Genomic DNA, 20875 nt, shown 5'->3' on the forward strand with positions numbered 1-20875 from the left:
AAGGTAAGTGAACATTTTAATACTTTTTTTCAACAGCGACTTACCTGCATGGGGTCCCCTGAAGGTCTTCGGAGACTTTGTTTTGCTAATGGATTTTTTTTCTGGTCTTCGACCCTCCATGGGCCTGACTCCGTCCTCGGCGGCACTTGGGTGGCATGCGCCTCTGGAGCCGAGAATAAGACCTCCTGCCCGCTGTCGCCCAGATTGGCGGCGTATGTTTTGCCGCTTGCCGATCTTCGAGGGACCTTCTTCATGAATATCCCGCCCAAAGTACCGTCCGATACCTCGGCGGCCATCGGCGGCACTTGGGCAGCCGGAGACCTTGCTGAAAATCGGCCCCATAGAGTCTGTCTTTTTGTTTATATTTTACAGTTCACCACATACATTTATTAAAGGATTTGGATTCTGAAGCTCTGATCTTTAGCCACATTTCTTGGTGTTGTGGTTGACATCGGCTGGGAAATAAAAGTTATCGCTTGCCGCAAGCTACATTCTTACACAACCTAGTACGATGGGCAATAAATGCTGGTCTTGCCAGCAGTGCCGACATTCAATGGACAAATAAGTAAAAATTGCCCTGTTTTTACTTTACCCTATAAGGTCTGGAAATTGCCCTTCGCCCCGATTGGGGGTGGTAATCCTCCGGGGCTGGGACATTCTGCGCCTGACGCAGAATTGGGTTACACGCCCATCAAAGAAAGTGGAGCGCTGCCACTGGTGCTCTGCTTCCTTTGAGGGGCAGTAGCTCAGCGCTGAGTCTAGCCCCGCGCTACAATGCCCCTCCCCTTCCGTTAATGGGGAGGGCCCCCGCACACTCTGCAGGCTGTTTGGTGGCTGGGGGGCACAATCAACTGAGCCGGCACCCACAGCGGCCCTGCCGGGCTGCATGATGGCGGCCTGGCCGATGCGAGGACCGCCATTGTTGAGTCGGTCGACAAATAAAGATGGCGGCCCAGGGTGCTAAAGGCCTCCCCTTTAAAGAGCACCCTGGCAGTGGATGTCCATCAACTTCTCGACCTGCAAAGTTGGCATTGACATCCACCCTTGCCAGCCTCACGAATGGCAGGGCAATTTCCCCCACGGGGCACAAATGGGTCAGCGTGGAGCGGTGAGGGGTCAGTGCGCACGGCGATCACATCACCGCCGGTTGCGCGCCGGCCTGGGGCGCTAAATGCAGGGCATGGCGCTGCTGCGACAGCGCCCCCCCAAACCACCAATGCCATTGCGCTCCGTTAACGCCCCCCAAGGAGGTGCTAACAGGGCTATAAAAAGGGGCAATTACGCCCCCTTAATCTCTTTACCATTGCACCTTACACCTCCTAGACCAAAGGTACCTCAAATGTAATTGTAGCACATCGATCTAACCTTGCAGTCTACCTTATTTAACTTTGCATGCGATCCATGATATGACATTTCTATTTTCCTAGAAGCTCAGGAACATTATGTTCTCCAGATCATTTGATCACTATAATTTACAATATCTTTTCTAACCAAATATATGCTCAGTTTCTTTTTTTACATAAATGAGTTAATTGACACTAAATTAACTGTTTTTGTTATGAGTGCTATCATGTGAAGATAATGAAATTCTTCGAACCTCAACTCATGCTTGTGATTTTCTTAATTTTTCTGCTTGTGCCCTGTAGTTCAAGTCACATCTGCATTATTCATGGTCTTTCAGTATTTGTTTTGCGAATAACTATAGTTCTGTTCCTGAGTCTCCCTTGATATCTGAGTGACCTAAGGTCAAAAATCATTCCTGCCATTCTTCTCTGAATCCCCACCAATGATGTCAGTGTCCTTCTGAAGAAGGAGTCTTCGGAGAGAGGAATGTGCCTGGTAACTACAGACCAGTAAGTCTGAACGTCTGACGAAGGGTCATTGACCCGAAACGTTAACTCTATTTCTCTCTCCACTAATTCTGAGATTTCCAGCATTTTCTGTTTTTAAGGCTTAATGTCAGATGGGGGAAAACTCCTAGTATTCATAATTCGAGATAAAATTAGGAAAGGGAGACTAGATAAGCATATGAGGGAGAAGGGAAATAGGGTTATGCTGATAGAGGAAAGATGAGAGGAGGCTTGCCATAGAGGGAGTGCAACAAAAGTTCACCGGACTGATTCCTGGGATGGGGGGATTGTCCTATGAGGTGAGATTGAGTAGACTAGGCATATATTCTCAAGAGTTTAGAAGAATGAGAAATGATCCCATTGAAACATACAAAATTCTTACAGGGCTTGACAGGGTAGATGCAGGGAGGATGTTTCCTCTGGCTGGGGAGTCTAGAACCAGGGGTCACAGTCTCAGAATAAGGGATCAGCCAATTAGCCTTGGAGATACTTCTTCACTCAGTGGGTGGTGAATGTTTGGAATTCCCTACCCCAGTGGGCTGTGGAGGCTCAGTCATTGAGTATATTCAAAAATCTATCAGAGATCGATAGATTTTTGAATATTAAGGGGATCAAGGGATATGGGGACAGTGCAGGAAAATGGAGTTGAGATAAAAGATCAGCCATGATCTCATTGAATGGCAGAGCAGGTTCAAGGGGCCGAATGGCCTACTCCTGCTCCTAATTCTTATGTTCTTATGGCTCGAGTGGAGCATTAACGTCGGCATGGACTCGTTGGGCTGAATGACCTGTTTCTGTGCTGTATATTCCATGTCATTCTATGTAATCTACAATATTCAGAAATGCTTAGGTTAATCAAGGACAGCCAGCATGGATTTGTTAAATGCATGGCATGTTTAATAAATTTAATAGAAGTCAATTTTTAAACAAAAAAACATGACTAACAGAGCAAATTTGACAGGCTAAAAACATTAACTGAATTTATTTACATAATTAGTTAGTTATAAAATATATTGGATTAGATTTAGAGGATGTGGAAACTAAGATGTAGAACGCACAGTTCATCACTAGTCCTTATTCAGCAATTAGAAAAAACTCTTGGAAATATAACAGTTTCCTGGAATAGAACAATGTTGTGAGAATTAGCAGAGTGAATATTAAGAGTCTAATCTTCCTCGACCCTGACATCAGCTGATTCAGCCATGGCCCAGTGAGTAGCATTCTCGACTCTGAGTCAGAAGGTTGTGGATTCATGTCCCACTCCAGAAACTTGAGCACAAGATCTAGGCTGGCACTCCAGTGCAGGACTGAGGGAGCACTGTCGGAGGTGTTGTCCTTTGGATCAGACATTGACCTGAGGTCCCGTCTTCTTGCTCAGGTGGACATAAAAAGATCCCAAGGCATTATTTCGAAGAAGAGCAGGGATGTTCTCCCTGGTGCCCTGGCCAATATTTATCTCTTAACCATTATCACATTGTGTAAATTGTCTGTCGTGTTTCCGACATTACAACAGTGACGACACTTCAAAACAAAAACAACTTCAGTAGCTGTAAAACTCTTTGGTACATCCTGAGATTGTGAAAGGCGCTATAGAAATGCAAAGTTCTTATTTTGTTTATATCTCTCAAGTAGGGAGTCTCATGTGGCGCTCTTTGGTCTCAACAACCTTGAGAATCCAGGAAAAATTACAGAAATGTGGAATTCGCTGCCTCAGAGAGCTGCGGAAGCTGGGACATTGAATAAATTTAAGACAGAAATAGACAGTTTCTTAAACGATAAGAGGATAAGGGGTTATGGGGAGCAGGCAGGGAAGTGGAGCTGAGTCCATGATCAGATCAGCCATGATTTTATTGAATGGCAGAGCAGGCTCGAGGGGCCATATGAACTATTCCTGCTCCTATTTCTTATGTTCTTAAAGGGCATAAATGACCTACTTTTGTCTATTTAATTTCTTGGAGGAACGAAGTAATAGATAAATTATTAAAATATTGCCAAACAAACGAATTCAGGGGAATAAAACTTTGTAACAATTGTACATCCCTGTCTGGAGTAAAAATAAAATGGGGAAGGTGGCTCAACTGTGGCTAACAAGGGAAATTAAGGATAGTGTTAAATCCAAGGAAACATAGAAACATAGAAACATAGAAAATAGGTGCAGGAGTAGGCCATTCGGCCCTTCTAGCCTGCACCGCCATTCAATGAGTTCAAGGCATATAAATTGGCCAGAAAAAGCAGCAAACCTGAGGACTGGGAGAATTTTATAATACAGCAGAGGAGGACAAAGGGTTTAATTAGGAGAGGGAAATAGAGTATGAGAGGAAGCTTGCTGGGAACATAAAAACTGACTGCAAAAGCTTCTATAGATAAGTGAAGAGAAAAAGATTAGTGAAGACAAAAGTAGGTCCCTTGCAGTCAGATTCAGGTGAATTTATAATGGGGACCAGTTAAACAAATACTTTGGTTCTGTCTTCACGAAGGAAGACACAAATAACCTTCTGGAAATACTAATGGACAGAGGGTCTAACGAGGAGGAACTGAAGGAAATCCTTATTAGTCAGGAAATTGTGTTAGGGAAATTGATGGGATTGAAGGCCAATAAATCCTCGGGGCCTGATAGTCTGAATCCCAGAGTCCTTAAGGAAGTAGCCCTAGAAATAGTGGATGCATTAGTGATCATTTTCCAACAGTCTATCGGCTCTGGATCAGTTCCTATGGACTGGAGGATAGCTAATGTAACATCACTTTTTAAGAAAGGAGGGAGAGAGAAATCGGGTAATTATAGATCGGTTAGCCTGACATCAATAGTGGGGAAAATGTTGGAATCAATCATTAATGATGAAATAGCAGCACATTTAGAAAGCAGTGACAGGATCAGTCCAAGTCAGCATGGATTTATGAAAGTCAGCATGGATTTATGAAAGGGAAATCATGCTTGACAAATCTTCTAGAATTTTTTGAGGATGTAACTGGTATAGTGGACTAGGGAGAACCAGTGGATGTGGTATATTTGGACTTTCAAGAGGCTTTTGACAAGATCCCACACAAGAGATTGGTGTGCAAAATTAAAGCAGATGGTATTGAGGGTAATGTACTGACATGGATAGAAAACTGGTTGGCAGACAGGAAGCAGAGAGTCGGGATAAATGGGTCCTTTTCAGAATGGCAGGCAGTGACTAGTGGAGTGTCGCAGGGCTCAGTGCTGGGACCCCAGCTATTTACAATATACATTACTGATTTGGATGAAGGAATTGAGTGTAATATCTCCAAGTTTGCAGATGACACTAAGCTGGGTGGCGGTGTGAGCTGTGAGGAGGACGTTAAGAAGCTGCAGGGTGACTTGGACAGGTTAGGTGAGTTGGAAAATGCATGGCAGATGCAGTATAATGTGGATAAATGTGAGGTTATCCACTTTGGTGGCAAAAACACGAAGGCAGAATATTATCTGAATGGCGGCAGATTAGGAAAAGGGGAGGTGCAATGAGACCTGGGTGTCATGGTACATCAGTCATTGAAAGTTGGCATGCAGGTACAGCAGGTGGTGAAGAAGGCAAATGGTATGTTGGCCTTCATAGCTAGGGGATTTGAATATAGGAGCAGGGAGGTCTTACTGCCTTCGTGAGGCCTCACCTGGAATATTGTGTTCCATTTTGGTCTCTTAATCTGAGGAAGGACGTTCTTGCTATTGAGGGAGTGCAGCGAAGGTTCACCAGACTGATTCCTGGGATGGCAGGACTGACATATAAGGAGAGACTGGATCGACTGGGCCTGTATTCACTGGAGTTTAGAAGGATGAAAGGGGATCTCATAGAAACATATAAAATTCTGACGGGACTGGACAGGTTAGATGCAAAAAGAATGTTCCCGATGTTGGGGAAGTCCAGAACCAGGGGACATAGTCTAAGGATAAGAGGTAAGCCATTTAGGACTGAGATGAGGAGAAACCTTTAACATGTGGTTAAAGTTGTTAACATGTGGAATTCCCTACCGCAGAGAGTTGTTGATGCCAGTTCATTGGATATATTCAAAAGGGAGTTAGATATGGCCCTTACTGCTAAAGGTATCAAGGGGTATGGAGAGAAAGCAGGAAAGGGGTACTGAGGTGAATGATCAGCCATGAACTTATTGAATGGTGGTGCAGGCTCGAAAGGCCGAATGGCCTACTCCTGCAGCTATTTTCTATGTTTCTATGCTTCTATGTTTGTAGCAGTAGGATAATCCCTGATCACTTTCACCAGTTTAGTCACGTATAATGCTCAACCATAACAAAACCACACTTAAACCCTGGAGTTACACAATAATGATGTTCAAGTAAACAATTCCGCACTCTGAATTTAATGGCTGGGTGCAATTTACAGAGTCCCCTCTCATTATTAAAGTGAGTCACACTGAAGTAGGTAGAGACTCACTTAGAAAGAATCAAACTCTTTGAAGCTCTTCCAGTGAAGAGAAATTCAGATTACAATTACTGCATCATTGGAAGGAGATTTACTGGAATGGAACCGGGGGATACGGGACTACAGTTACTGGCAGAAACTGGAGAAGCTGGGGGTTATCCTCCTTCGAGCAGAGAAGGTTAAAGGGGGGATTTAATAGAAGTGTTCAAAATTACGAAGGGTTTTGATAAGAGCAAATAAGGATTACATAGGATATATGGCATAGAAACAGGCCATTCGGCCCAAGCAGCGTTAATGCCGGTGTTTATGCTCCAAGCCAACTTTTCAGTGGCAAAAGGGTCGGTAACCAGAGGACACAGGTTTAAGGTCAAAGAACCAGAGGCGACATGAGGAAAATCCTTTAGCCATTGGAAATAGTTTCTCTTTATTTACTCTATCTAAATCCTTCATGTTGGTGATTCCTCGATCGTGCTATATCTGCCGTGCGCTACCTGAAGTGTGACACATAGAATGCGAATCCTGGAGTGATATACTTGGAATGTGATGGATGATCTCCAGACTTCAATATAAGTGCATAGATTTGTTGTATCAATGTTGTATCACATTTTCTGACTGTAATCTGCATATAAGGAATAACCACTAATCAAATCTGCCCATCGCGCTTTTATAGAGTTTCTGCTTGATTTTGATATATAGGCATTGATACTGAACTGACATTAACATGATTACTGGAAAGGGAATGAAATAGGCTCAAGAAATTACTTATGCCCTTGAAAGAAAGAAAGGAAGGTAGGAAGGAAGGAAGGGAAGGGAAGGAAGGGAGGGAAGGGAAGGGAAGAAAAGAAAGAAAGAAAAAAAAAAAGACTTGCATTTCACCGGACGTCTCAAAGCACTTTACAGCCAATGAAGTACTTTTTGAAATGTAATCACTTTTGCAATGTAGGAAACGCGGCATCCAATTTGCACACAGCAAGCTCCCACAAACAGCAATGTGATAATGACCAGATAATCTATTTTTAGTGATGTTGGTTAAGGGATTGATATTGGCCAGGACACCTGCTCTTCTTCGAAATAATGTCACAGGATCTTTTACGTCCACCTGAAAGAGCGGACAGGGCCTCGGTTTAACGTTTCATCTGAAAGACGGCATCTCTGACAGTGCGGCACTCCCTCAGTACTGCATTGGGAGTGTCGGCCTAGATTTTTACGCTCAAGTCTCTGGAGGTTGAAGCAAATCTCATATCCCTATTCTGACTATTCATCATCATAGGCAGTCTCTCGGAATCGAGGGAGACTTGCTTCCATTCTAAAAATGAGTTCTTAGGTGACTGTACAGTCCAATATGGAAATTACAGTCTCTGTCACAGGTGGGACATAGAGTTGTTGAGGGAAAGGGTGGGTGGGACTGGTTTGCCGCACACTCCTTCCGCTGCCTGTGCTTGTTTTCTGCATGCTTTTGGCGACGAGACTCGAGGTGCTCAGTGCCCTCCTGGGTGCACGTCCTCTACTTAGGGTGGTCTTTGGCCAGGGACTCCCAGGTATCAGTGGGGATGTTGCATTTTTATCAAGAAGGCTTTGAGGGTGTCCTTGAAACATTTCCTCTGCCCACCTTGGGCTCGTTTGCCATGAAGGAGTTCTGAGTAGAGCGCTTCCTTTGGGAGCCTTGTGTCAGGCATGCGAACAATGTGGCCCGCCCAGCACAGCTGGTCAAGTGTGGTCAGAGCTTCAATGCTGGGGATGTTAGCCTGGTCGAGGACGCTAATGTTGGTGCATCTGTCCTCCCAGGGGATTTGCAGGATCTTGCGGAGACATCGTTGCTGGTATTTCACCAACAATTTGAGGTGTCTACTGTATATGGTCCATGTCTCTGAGCAATACAGGAGGGCTGGTATCATTTCAGCCCTGTAGACCATGAGTTTGGTGGCAGATTTGAGGGCCTGATCTTCGAACACTCTTTTCCTCAGGTGGCTGAAGGCTGCACTGGCGCACTGGAGACGGTGTTGAATCTCGTCGTCAATGTCTGCCAGACATGATTTTTACAGAGCGACAGCTGCAAGAAAAATGCAGGGAACAGCACCAACCCTTGTACATGGCCTTTTTTGACCTTACAAAGGCCTTTGACACTGTCAACCACGAGGGACTATGGAGCGTCCTCCTCCTTTTCTGACTATTGAGATGCTCTTTGTCGACATCCTCTGGGTTTTGGAGCCCGTGAGAGCCCCGCCAATGACTGCTCCACCAGCACTCATGCAGGGGCAGACTCGGCCATCGGGACATGAGGCAGCATGTGGGGTACTGACTGAGGCGGGGAGAAGGGGCGGTTGGCAATGGGTGAGAAGTGGGATCAATTACAATAAGTGTAAAGCATTCCTTGTAACTAAATAACGAGATTATTGAGCACTTTTATTTGGTTTGGCGTGTATTGCTTTGGACCAGATTTGGATGAAGAAGGCGCAGCAGAACAGGCAAAATAAAATGATTGAAATTTTAAGAAACAACAACGGAAATAAATAAAATAAAGGAGAGAAAGAAAGAAAAGAAAGAAGAAAGAAAGACTTGCATTTATATAGTGCCTTTCGCGACCACTTTTGGAGTGTAATCACTATTGTAAAGTGGAAAATTTGGAAAGGTTAATATTACAGTAATAATCCCACTCCCAGTTTCTGGCTATTTTTAGGACTATAATAATAGAGTTTGTTTCATTATTGCTGTGTGTGAGCTGAAAACTTTCAGAAATGGTGGACCCACAACCCTTTGAGATCTCTGTGTTCCTCTAATTCTGCCCTCTTGCACATCCTCTATTATAATCACTCCATCATTGGCGGCCATGCCTTCAACTGCCAAGGCCCTAACATCTGGAATTCTCTCCCTAAGTCTCTCCGCCTCTCTACCTCTCTTTCCTCATTTAAGACGCTCCTTAAAACCTACCTGTTTGACCAAACTTTTGGTCACCTGTCCTAACATCTCCTTATGTGGCACGGTGTCAACTTTTGTTCTATAACACGCCTGTGAAGCGCCTTGGGATGTTTTACCACATTAAAGGGGCAGCATAAGTGCAAGTTGGTGTTGTTGTTGACCTAAGAAGCCTGCCATTCTCTGGATCTACTGTTGATCAAAGGTTACGCTTGCCGTTTTAACCCTAGTGAACAGATCGGCCATAATTTAAATGGATGGTGGAGCAGGCTCGGTGGGCCTACACCTGCTCCTAAGCTAACTAGCCTATTTCAGTGCAACAAAGGCAAGTTGTCCACTTAGTGACAAGCAGTGACAAAGACATACGAAGGTAGATAGTATCTGAGTCCTGACCCTTGACAAGGGAATATCAGAAAATCACGGGCAGAAAGGTGTGGAAGGCACTCCCGCGGTTTTCCAACGTGCACTTGCAATTGGCAAAGGCAGCTTGCCATGGGTAGCAGTCTTGGGAAACCTTTCCAACTCAGTTATCTGTTTCACGCTTGTTTGGCAAGATGCTCCTTTTCAGGATCAATTTAACACGGAGGGGTACGTGGGTTTGGCCGGCTCCAACCCGCTGACCCCCAAATTGCACTCCAGCACATTAGGTTTCGTATGCACAACCCCCTTGGGAGAGGTGCGTTGGCAATTAGCCTACGTTACTCGCTCAATTAGCGCAATATTAACGCAGGTTTTAACATGTGATGCACGAGATTCCTGGGCTTCCTGAAACTCGCCAGAGAACACAGCGGCAATTGAGGGGTGTGGCCAATCAATCTCGGGGAAATATAACACTACGCAGTTGCTTTCTTGCCTACTAGTGGGAAAGGGTTTCACAATTCTGTTTATCACCTCCTATTTCTCATCTACCTGCTGCCCCTTGGCGACATTATCCAAAAACATAGCGACAGTTTCCACAGGTGCGCTGACGACACCATACTTTACCTCATCACCACCTCCCCCTACTCCTGTCTCTAAATTTTCAAATTGCTTGGTCGACCTCTGGTGCTGGATGAGCAGAAATTTCCTCGAACTAAATATTGGGAAGTGCGAAGTTCGGTTCCTCCCAACAAACTCCGTTCCCTAGCCACCGACATCCCGCTCCCTGGCAACTGTCTGAGGTTGAACCAGTCTGTTCGCAGCCTCAGTGTCATATACTTGCTTTGAAGGCAGTTCAGAGAAGGTTCACTAGGGTGATTCCGGGGATGAAGAGGTTGACTTATGAGGAAAGGTTGAGTAGGTTGGGCCTCTACTCATTAGAATTCAGAAGAATGAGAGGTGATCTTATTGAAATGTATAAGATTATGAGGGGGCTTGACAAGATGGATACAGAGAGGATGTTTCCACTGATGGAAGAGACTAGAACTAGAGGGCATGATCTTAGAATAAGGGGCTGCCCATTTAAAACTGAGATGAGGAGAAACTTCTTTTCTCAGAGGGTTGTAAATCTGTGGAATTCACTGCCTCAGAGAGCTGTGAAAGCTGGGACATTGAACAAATTTAAGACAGAAATAGACAGTTTCTTAAACAATAAGGGGATGAGGGGTTATGGGGAGCGGGCGGGGAAATGGAGCTGAGTCCATGATCAGATCAGCCATAATCTTATTGAATGGCGGAGCAGACTCGAGGGGCCGTATGGCCTACTCCTGTTCCTATTTCTTATGTTCTTATATTTGACCCCGAGATGAGCTTCTGACCACGTATCTGCGCAATCAATAAGGCTACCTATATCCACCTTTGGAAAATCACCCGACTCCACTCCTGCCTCAGCTCATCCATTGATGAAACCCTCATCCATGCCTTTGTTACCACTAGACTTGACTACTCCAAAGCACTCCTGGCTGGCCTCTCATTTTCCACTCTCCGTAAAATCTGCTACCCCCTGTCCTAACTCGCACCAAGTCCCGTTCACCTGTCAGCCCTGTGCTCACTGACCTACATTGGCTCCCAGTCCGGCAAAGCCTCGGTTTAAAAATTTCTCGTCCTTGTTTTCAAATCTCTCCGTGGCCTTGTCCCTCCCTATCTTTGTTTGCTCCATCAACCCTACAATGCTCCAAGATCTCTGCGCTTCTCCAATTCTAGTCTTAGAATAAGGAGCCGCCCATTTAAAACTAAGATGAGGAGAAATTTCTGCTCTTAGAGGGTTGGAAATCTATGGAATTCTCTGCCCCAGAGAGCTGTGGAGGCTGAGTTATTGAATATATTTAATGCGGAGATAGACAGGTTTTTGAGCGATAAGAGAGTAAAGGGTTATGGGGAGCGGGCAAGGAAGTGGAGCTGAGTTCATGATCAGATCAGCCATAATCTTATTGAATGGCGGAGCAGGCTCGAGGGGCCAAATGGCCTTCACCTGCTCCTATTTCTTATGTTCTTATGTTCTTATATTCTTGAGCATCCCCAATTTTAATCGCTCCACCTTTGGCGGCCATGCCTTCAGCTGCCGAGGCCCAAAGCTCTGGGACTCCCTCCCTAAACCTCTCCACCTCTCTACCCCTCTCTTCTCCTTCTCCTTATAACCTACCTCTTTGACTAGGAATGTCCTAATATCTCTTTATGGAGCTCGGTGTCAAATTTAGTTTGATAACGCTCCTGTGAAGCACCTTGGGACATTTTACTAAGTTAAAGGTGCTATATAAATGCAACAGTTGTTATCTTGCAATTAGATATCTGGATGACAACAAAGTGTCAGACACTAAGGACAATTAATGCACCTGGTTGCTGAGTTCCACAATTGCATTCGCGTTGCTTGGCTAAACACTTTGCAGTAGTTCCAAAGAGTTATTAAAGCTATAGATTACATCTAATCAGTCGCGGAGGTTTGCATGGGGCTGTGCACAATATATAAGAGCATCATAAATACACTTCCTGCTCGAGCAGCAACTGTAACGTCACATTAGATCATTTACTGCTTTGCCAGGTTTATATATCTAAGCCCAGGTTACAGTGAGGGATGATGGTGCTGAGAACGTACACCAAAGAGCTTATCACTGTCCTGGGCAGCGCCATGTTCAAGGTCACCTACAAGGGCGCGGTGCACAAACTGCCACTCTGGATTGTCCCGAGCGATGGCCCCACACTGCTTGGAAGGAGCTGGCTGGGCAAAATCCGCTGGAACTGGGATGACATCCGAGCGCTATCACATGTCGATGAGGCCTCATGTACCCAGGTTCTTAACAAATTTCCTTCCCTTTTTGTGCCAGGCATTGGAAACATTTCTGGGGTGAAGGTGCGGATCCACTTGGTCCCAGAGGCACGACCCATTCACCATAAGGCGCGAGCGGTAACTCAAATGATGAGGGAGAGAGTAAAAATCGAGCTGGACAGGCTGCAACGCGAGGGCATCATCTCCCCAGTGGAATTCAGTGAGTGGACCAGCCTGTTTGTTCCAGTACTCAAAAGTGATGGCACGGTCAGGATTTGCGGCGATTATAAAGTAAATATTAATCGTTTCTCACTACAGGACCAATACCCGCTACCAAAGGCAGACGACCTATTTGCGACCCTGGCAGGAGGCAAGACGTTCACCAAGCTCGACCTGACTTTGGCCTACATGACGCAGGAGCTGGAGGAGTCTTCGAAGGGCCTCACCTGTAATATGTCCTTAATATACAGTACAAACGCACACGAGGCCCATACTTGAGAGAAGGTCACTCTGTGACCAGTAACCTTTATCAGCCACCACTGAAGTGATGAAGGTGGGTGGAGCTTCCCCTTTTATACCTGAAAGTCCAGCTTAGGAGTGTCTCCCACATGTTCACCACAAGTCAATGTTCTCACGGTGTACAACTTAGGTCAGTTTATACATGGGTTACAATGACAGTGGAATACATGACAACCTGCATCAACATGCACAAGGGACTATTCATCTACAACAGATGCCCGTTTGGAATTCAGTAGGCTGCAGCGATCTTCCAGAAAAACATGGAGAGCCTACTCAAGTCGGTACCACGCACAGTGGTTTTTCAGGACGACATATTGGTCATGGGTCGGGACACCGTCGAGCACCTACAAAACCTGGAGGAGGTCCTCCAGCGACTGGATCGCGTAGAGCTGCAGCTGAAGAGGTCGAAATGTGTCTTCATAGCAACAGAAGTGGAGATTTTGGGGAGAAAGATCGCGGCGGACGGCATTCGGCCCACAGACGCCAAGACAGAGGCTATCAGGAACGCGCCCAGGCCACAGAATGTCACGGAGCTGCGGTCATTCCTGGGACTCCTCAACTATTTTGGTAATTTTCTACCAGGGTTAAGCACACTCTTAGAGCCCCTACATGTGTTATTGCGTGAAGGTGAGAACTGGGTATGGGGGAAAAAAAACAAGTAATTGCTTTTGAGAAAACCAGAAACATTTTATGCTCCAACAAGCTGTTTGTATTGTATAACCTGTGTAAAAGACTCGTGCTAGCATGTGATGCGTCGTCGTACGGAGTCCGGTATGTGTTACAACAAGCTAACGTTGCGAGGAACTTGCAACCTGTCGCCTATGCTTCCAGGAGCTTGTCGAAGGCCGAGAGGGCCTACAGCATGATTGAGAAAGAGGCATTAGCGTGTGTGTTTAGGGTAAAGAAAATGCATCAGTACCTGTTTGGCCTCAAATTTGAGCTGGAAACCAATCACAAGCCCCTCATATCCCTGTTCGCTGAAAACAAGGGGATAAATACTAGCCCACATACAAAGCCCACATACAAAGGTGGGCACTCGCGCTATCAGCATATAACTATACCATCCGCCACAGGCCAGACACTGAGAACTGTGCGGAGCTCTCAGTCGGCTACCATTGCCCACCACGGGGGTGGAAATGGTGCAGCCTGCAAACTTGTTGACGGTGACGCAGCCTGCAGACTTGTTGATGGTCATGGAAGCGTTTGAAAATAATCACCTGTCACAACCCGCCAGGTTAGGACTTGGACCAGCCAATATCCTCTGCTGTCCCGAGTAAAAAACTGTGTACTGCATGGGAGCTCGGCCAGCATCTCCGTTGAAATGCAAGAGCTAATCAAGCCGTTCCAGCGGCGAAAGGACGAGCTGTCCATTCAGGCAGACTGCCTGTTGTGGGGTAACCACGTAGTGCTACCCAAAAAGGGCAAGGAGACGTTCCTCTCGAATCTCCACAGCACACATCCGGGTATAGTAATGATGAAAACGATAGTCAGATCCCACGTGTGGTGGCCTGGTATCGACTCTGACTTAGAGTCCTGTGTACGGCAATGCAGCGTGTGTGCTCAGTTGAACAACGCGCCCAGAGAGGCACCACTAAGTTTGTGGTCCTGGCCCTCCAGACCATGGTCGAGGATCCATGTCGACTATGCGGGCCCGTTTCTCGGTAAAATGTTACTGGTGGTGGTGGATACTTTTTCAAAATGGATTGATTGTGAAATAATGTCGGGAAGCACCGCCACCGCCACCATTGAAAGCCTGAGGGTCATGTTTGCCACCCACGGCCTGCCTGACATACTGGTCAGTGACAACGGGCCATGTTTCACCAGTGCCGAATTTAAAGAATTCATGACCCGCAATGAGATCAAGCATGTCACCTCAGCCCCGTTTAAACCAGCCTCCAAGGGCAGGCAGAGCGGACAGTACAAACAATCAAACAGAGCCTCAAACGAGTCACAGAAGGCTCACTCCAAACCCGCCTGTCCTGAGTACTGCTCAGCTACTGCACAAGACCCCACTCACTCACAGGGGTGCCCCCGGCTGAGTTACTCATGAAAAGGACACTTAAAACCAGACTCTAGCTGGTTCACCCCAACCTGCATGATCAAGTAGAGAGCAGGCGGCAGCAACAAAATGTAAACGATGGTCTCGGCACTGTGTCACGGGAAATTGATCTGAATGACCCTGTGTATGTGCTAAACTATGGATATGGTCCCAAGTGGATCGCGGGCACGGTGATAGCTAAAGGAGGGAGTAGGGTGTTTGTAGTCAACCTAGACAATGGACAAATTTGCAGAAAGCACCTGGACCAAACGAGGCTGTGGTTCACAGACTGCCCTGAACAACCCACAGCAGACACCACCTTTTTCGAGCCCACAACACACACCCAAAGAATCAACGACACCACGCCGGACCAGGAAATCGAACCTATCACGCCCATAAGCCCAGCAAGGCCAGGCTCACCCAGCAGCCCTGCACGGCCAGTCCAGCGAGGGCACAGCCAACACACCAAAACAGACCTGTGTACCGAAGCGGTCCACCAGGGAAAGAAAGGCTCCCGACCGCCTCACCTTGTTAATAGTTTTTGCTTTGTGTTTGGGGGTGGGGGGGTGATGTTGTGTATCTGTAAAGCATGCACTCCCATGTTCTGCCACCAGGGAGTGCATCCCCTGAAGTCCCAAGGGATCCCAGCATCCCTTGGGAGCACTGTATATAAGCCGGCCTCTGAGGCCTGTTACTCACTCTGGAGTATCTTAATAAAGATTGAGGTCACTGTTACTTTAACCTCCCTGTGTGCAGTCTCATCTGTGTTAGGAACACATCAGGCTCGATGGGCTGAATGGCCTTTCTCTGTGCTGTAACCATTCTATGAATCTATGAAAGGAGGCCATTTGGTCCTTTGTCCCTGTGCCAGTTCTTTGAAAGAGCTATCCAGCTAGTCCCACTCCCAGGGGTGGATTTACCATGGGGCGGATGGAGCTGCAGCCCCAGGCCCACCAAATAAATGTCGGAAAAAAAAAATAAGGCCTCCCAAATAGGCTGAATAGAATAGACAAATAAAGAGGCAAAACAAAACCGAGGAAAATATTGTTTATTGATCTAATCTGTACATACTTATCTTTACTATTTATCTGTGTTATTATTTTACTGTGTTATTATATAATATATTTAATATATAAAATACATGTTACCAGAACCAGAATATATACCTAATTGTATATACCTACTTGATGCAGAACATATGCTTCCATTGTTGAATATACTGACCTATGTTTTCATACTCAGAATCAAAATCATACACATAATGTAATGAACATGAACAAATATAACTATCGGCGAATTTGGATCAGTTGCCCCAGGCCCATCAGGCCCTTAATCCAGCCATGTCCACTCCCCAAAGTCCTGTAAACCTTTCCCCTTCAACTATTTATCCAATTCCCTTTTGAAAGTTGCTGTTAAATCTTCTTCCCCCACCCTTTCAGGCAGTGCATTCCAGATCACAACAACTCACTGGCGAAGAGCTAACACTTCAGGTGGGGACCCTTGGGTGCTGTGGCCGCACACTAAGCATTAACCCCTCTCTTCTTTCTGCGGATTCGGCCTGGTCTGCAGAGTGTGACCAGCATTTTCCTGTCTTTTGTTTGAGGAATGTCACAGCTGAGGAAAGGAAGGGAACATTTTCTCCTCCTTTTTCCATCCACTGTCGGCTGGTCAGGTGCAGCGTAAAGCTCCCTCCATCTCCGTATCCTTTAGAAAAGAAAAAGAAAGACTTGCATTTATTTCCATAGCGCCTTTCATCGGACGTCTCAAAGCACTTTACAGACAATGAAGTTCCATTGGAGTGAAGTCACTGCTATAAAGTAGGAAACGCAGCAGCCAATTTGCGCACAAGCAAGCTCCCACAAACAGCAATGTGATAATGACCAGATAATCTGTTTTAGTGATGTTGGTTGAGGGATAAATATTGGCCCAGCAGACCGGAGATAACTCCCCTGCTCTTCTTCAAAATAGTGCAATGGGATCTTTTACGTCTACCTGAAAGGGCAGACGGAGCCTCGGTTTAACGAGTCATCCAAAAGACAACACCTCCGACAGTGCAGTGCTCCCTCAGCACTGCACTGGAGAATCAATCTAGATTTATGTGTTCAAGTTCCTGGAGTGGGACTTGAATCCATAACCTGCCGACACAGAGGCCAGCAAGCTACCCACTGAGCCACAGCTGACACTTGAAGTAGCACCATATCTCCACATGGCAACCCACTTTATGACCTCACTGAATGTGGGATTATCAGTATAAAATTCTGGGTAGATTTTGCAGGTGACCAAGGGAAACTTGAGTTGAGATTGTCCAGTGTGATTTCATTGAGAATTTTACAACTGTCCTACAGAGAAACCTTTGATCTAAGCTTTTCAGGTTGGACTTAAACGGAAATCCCAGAGACCAAATAACAGTGTTCTAATCCCATTTATTCATGTTCATACTGTGTTTCGGGATTTGTTTAATCATATTTTGCATGTTCCTCAGGGTACGGTAGTGTATTGGTTTTGTCATTTGAATAATAATCCAAAGAATTAGGTTCAAATCCTACCATGACAGTTTGAAAATTAGAATTCAGATTTGTTTTAAATCTGGTACCAGTAAAAGTGACCATGAATCATAGAATCACAAAAATTTACAGCACGGAAGGAGACCATTTCAGCTCACTGTGTCCGCGCCGGCCGACAAAGAGCTATCCGGCCTAATCCCACTTTCCAGCTCTTGGTCCGTAGTCCTGCAGGTTACGGCACTTCAAGTGCACATCCAAGTACTTTTAAAATATGGTCAGGGCTTCTGCCTCTACCACCCTTTCAGGCAGTGAGTTCCAGACCCCCACCACCCTCTGGGTGAAAAGGTTTCCCTTCAAAACCCCTTTAAACCTCCTACCAATTACTTTAAATCTATGCCCCCTGGTTGTTGACCCCTCTGCTAAGGGAAATAGATCCATTCTATCTAGGCCCCTCATAATTTTATATACCTCAATAAGGTCTCCCCTCAGCCATCTTTGTTCCAAAGAAAACAAAGTCTATCCAATCTTTACTCATAGCTAAAATTCTCCAGTCCAGGCAACATCCTCGTAAATCTCCTCTGTACCCTCTCTAGTGTGATCACATCTTTCCTGTAATGTGGTGACCAGAACTGCACGCAGTACTCTGCTGTGGCCTAACCAGTGTTTTAGCTGTTGGAGTGTTGTAAAAACCCAACTGGTTCACTGATGTCCTTTCGGGAAGGAAGCCTGCCATCCTTACCCAGCCTGGTCTACCATCATCATAGGCAGTCCCTTGAAATCGAGGAAGACTTGCTTCCACTCTAAAAGTGAGTTCTCAGGTGACTGAACAGTCCAATATGGGAATTACAGTCTCTGTCACAGGTGGGACAGACAGTCATTGAAGAAAGGGTGGGTAGAAGACTGATTTGCCGCACGCTCCTTCCGCTGCCTGCGCTTGCTTTCTGTATGCTCTCGGTGACTAGGCTCAACGTGTTCAGCACCTTCCCAGATGCTCTTCCTCCGCCTAGAGCGGTCTTTGGCTAGGGACTCCCAGGTGTCGGTGGGGATGTTGCATTTTATCAAGGAAGCTTTGAGGGTGTCATTGAAACATTTCCTCTGCCCACCTAGGGCTTGCTTGCCGTGTAGGAGTTCTGAGTAGAGCGCTTGCTTTTGGAGTCTTGTGTTAGGCATGCGAACAATGTGGCCCGCCCTGCGTGATTAGTGAACGTCTCATGACTCTCCGACACATCCTATCCCGGAACCAGTGCGCCACAGTCATCAGTGCATACGTCCCAACATTCGATGCAACAGATGAGACCAAAGAAGGTTTTTACTCCAGCCTCTGGTCTATAGGTGACTCCAGTCCCACTTCAACGTGGTTGACTCTGAAGTAACCTTGTAAGCCGCTCAGTTGTATCAAACTGTTACCCGCAGTTCAAAACCCACCATCACCTTCTCAAGGCAACCAGGAATGAGCAATAACTGTCGGCCTTTCCAGCGACGCCCACGTCCTGAGAATAAATAAAGTTGATGAAGGAGAGGGAGGACCAGTTGGTCTATTTAGCCTGTCGACCACCTAACCAATCGCCCCCCCCCCCACTCCCACTCCCCCACAGCTGTGCAATGCCCAGGGACTGGAGTCACATATAGGCCAGACCAGGTAAGGACGGCAGGTTTTCTTCCCTAAAGGGACAGTAGTTGAACCAGTTGAGCTTTTACGACAATCCGAGAACTTCACGGTTGCTTTTACTGATGCCAGCTTTTTTAAAAACTGGATTCAAATGCTCACATTGCCTGTGGTAGGATTTGGAACTCACCTTCTTAACAAGATTATTAATCCAGACCTCCGGATTCCCAGCCAGTAACATAACCACTACACGACCGTCCCCAAGTTGAATTCAGGGCTGCATTTGTTAGAAGGGCTGATATTGAAGGGGCCATTGACACCATCTCTAGAGTTGATGTATGTCCACCTTCTCGACAATACTTCAAAACATGTACTTTTAAAACGCAAATAGGACTTTTCAAAAAGTAGAAATCATTGACTACAAGAATCTGAAATATCTTGGGCCAGAAATTGTGGTTGGAGGCTTCCCATGGGTCCGTGGCCTAGATGTGCAGCCCAGCGCATCCCAGGAATGTAAGCGCATCCTTGGATCACGTGGGCCTGGAGCACCAATGAACATGGAGTATTCTCATTGATAATAATGATAGGTTCGGTTGTACGAGCTCCCATTACTATCAATGAGTATACCTCCCAAAAAACACAGAAACATAACACAATAAGTAAAAAAAAAAAATCACCTCACATATTTAAAATTAATTGAAATTGAATTAAATTATGTTTCAGGAAAAAAAATATTTTTTTGAAAATGTTTTGATAGGGTTAAAAAATACATTTACCTTAATGGACAGGGTTGTTAATATAAAAATGAATGATAAAATGTAATTTTTCGATCTATTAAAACTCTTACGCTGGTAAAAACAGGCCTTACATCTGCTTTTATCAGGCGTGAAAGTTTGAAGGACATTCGCTGGGCAGGAGTTGGGCCAAAAGCCCAAATCTCCGCCCATAAAGGCCCTTCTCCCGGGGATGCGTGTGATCTGTCAAAAAAATCTTGGCAGTTCGCAAGTGCCGGGTTTCGATGCATGCGTTTTGACCCAGAACTTGCGGGGCCTCTTCGGGTGCCTGCACACATCATACACACCCGGAGAGCCCACAATTTCTTGCGGCTGCCAAATAAAGACAGGAGGACAAGCGATTGCTGATGGTCACATCAATACTGTCCAGGATACCAGCGCAGAGCCAGTATGATCATGGCCCTACAATTAAATACATGACCAAATCTCTATTGAAAGGCCTGTAAAAGATTGGTCTAAATTAAATCCATCCCAGTTCTGGTCAGGACAAGTGGACAGAATTTGATTTCTTCCACACCATTTCCAAACTGCCCTCCACACACATTCGAGCACCTAAGGCAATTGTAAAAGCCATTCTCGTGAATACAAACAAGTTCAGTATTGATTGTTGGAATAAGCCATTTGAGACCAGCGAGAGTGTATGTGAAAAGGACAGTCATGCTTTTTCTAGGAAAGATTACTGGTAATCTTAGTGCGTTCAGGGTAACTAAATGAAAAGATTAGTTTTAACTGGATATATATAGCTTAAATAAAACATTTTTTTAATTCACGGTTTAGATGTGGGTAATGAAATTCAAAGGAATCAGCAGAAGATGTCAAGTCTAGCTTTCTTTTTTCTGCCCCAGAATGATCTTTGTATCAAGATTTGCAAAGATTGATTTTTTTTATTACAAAAACACCCCCCAGAAATAACGGGGAAGATATGGAGACAAATAACTCTCTTCCTCATTCAGCCCTCAACCAGCATCATCGAAATAACCGATTATCTGGTCATCATCATCTTGCTGATTGTGGTAGCTTGCTGTGCGCAAATTTGGCTACGACAGCAACTACATTCCAAAACATTTCTCCATTGG

Source organism: Pristiophorus japonicus, chromosome 14 (genome assembly GCF_044704955.1).
Source record: "Pristiophorus japonicus isolate sPriJap1 chromosome 14, sPriJap1.hap1, whole genome shotgun sequence".
Lineage (NCBI taxonomy): Eukaryota > Metazoa > Chordata > Chondrichthyes > Pristiophoridae > Pristiophorus > Pristiophorus japonicus.